Source organism: Pelobates fuscus, chromosome 4 (assembly GCF_036172605.1).
Source record: "Pelobates fuscus isolate aPelFus1 chromosome 4, aPelFus1.pri, whole genome shotgun sequence".
Classification (NCBI taxonomy): domain Eukaryota; kingdom Metazoa; phylum Chordata; class Amphibia; order Anura; family Pelobatidae; genus Pelobates; species Pelobates fuscus.
In genome coordinates, this window is record NC_086320.1 from 289,687,685 (window position 1) to 289,689,145 (window position 1,461).

General features: G+C 41.1%; 1 long non-coding RNA gene across 1 annotated transcript; it reads left to right on the plus strand.

Moving 5' to 3' along the window:
* Positions 1 to 403: 403 nt before the first annotated feature.
* On the plus strand, positions 404 to 1,206 carry LOC134608043 (uncharacterized). Its single transcript, XR_010090710.1, has 3 exons — positions 404 to 472; positions 609 to 672; positions 1,092 to 1,206. It is a non-coding gene; the product is annotated as an uncharacterized LOC134608043 (long non-coding RNA).
* Positions 1,207 to 1,461: the final 255 nt, after the last annotated feature.

Sequence of the window (1,461 nt, forward strand, 5' to 3'; positions counted from 1 at the left end):
CCATCAGGCCAGTGAAAGAGCGGATAGGGGAGCACAAAAGGAGCATCAGGGCGGCATTATTACACAATAAAGTGGAAGCTCCGGTACCCAGACATTTTAAAATGCATGATCACAATGTGAACCAATTGAGGTTTCAAATCCTAGACAGAATCCCACCCCTACGAAGGGGGGGTGACAGACAGAAGCTCTTACTCCAGAGAGAAACTAAATGGATTAGTATCTTGGAGACTCTGTCACCACTAGGACTCAATGAGGATTATGATCTCAAACATTTTTTATAATATATATATTTCGGTATCCTCACTATTGTCTGCTCTGTGATTTTGTGCTCCTTACAGAGGCTCCCCATGACCAACTTTGGTCCGTGGCTCTTTCCTGCCAACAATTTGACTCTTCTGGGTCCGCTACCTGTCGCCATTTCAGGGTCCCTCACAGACAGGGTCTAGGGACACAATGGGGTCATATTAGACAGGTGAGTTGCATTTAACTTGTTACCTTTGTTAGAAAACAATTTTTTCTCCCCCCCCCCTTTTTTTGTAATTTTAACTAAAACCTTTTTTTCCCCCTCTTTTGGAGAATATAATATTTATTTTTTCCTTTTCATACAGCTGGTTACCCAACTAGCTTTCTTACATCAAGATTTCACTTTTCCCTCTTGATCTCCTGTTACAGGTGAGCATTAACATAACTATACAGTACACCACTCTGTGTTTTAGATTTATGCAAGACTGTTTGTAAGATATGTATCCATTGATGCAGTACCTGTGTACTATTATTGGTATGCATATTAATCCACTGTTAATATACAATTTATATCCTTATGTTTATTGGGATTTACATCCATATTCCTACTACAGGGTCCGATTTACAGTTGTATCTGCAAATGCATTGTGGTATCACAATAAGCTTGTGTTTTCGCTAGCTCAATAACTTTATCAGAATGTTAGTTAACAATAAAGTTGTGTGAAATACGCATGACGCAATGACGCACGTATACGTTGGAATGCGGAAGCAGGATCGTGGATTAGACGCGGCAGTGTTTAGCCGCCTAAACTGAGGATATTTAAACCCTGATGTTCTTCTCTTGACAGCACGGACACTGGGGCCATCGAAGGGACTCATATGTCCCGAGCGCGCAGCCCATTCACAGGAAAGCCCTACGATTGACTTCAATCTACTTACAGCAGAGCCTTACGATTGACTTCATTCACCACAACAGGTTTGATCAGCTACCAACTGATACAGGGTGGCGATCACTTTTTCTACCATCAGGAATTCGTTCCATCCCTTCCATTCAGACCACCTTTCACAGACTACAGAATCTTCCTACAGGATACAGCATAAAGACATTGGTGAGATCAACCCACAGATAGTGGGTAACATATAGTGCACTATATACTGGACTGCCACTTATCAGGACTTTAGTATTTTGCATTTTTTCAGTTTCTTTCATTTTTTTCA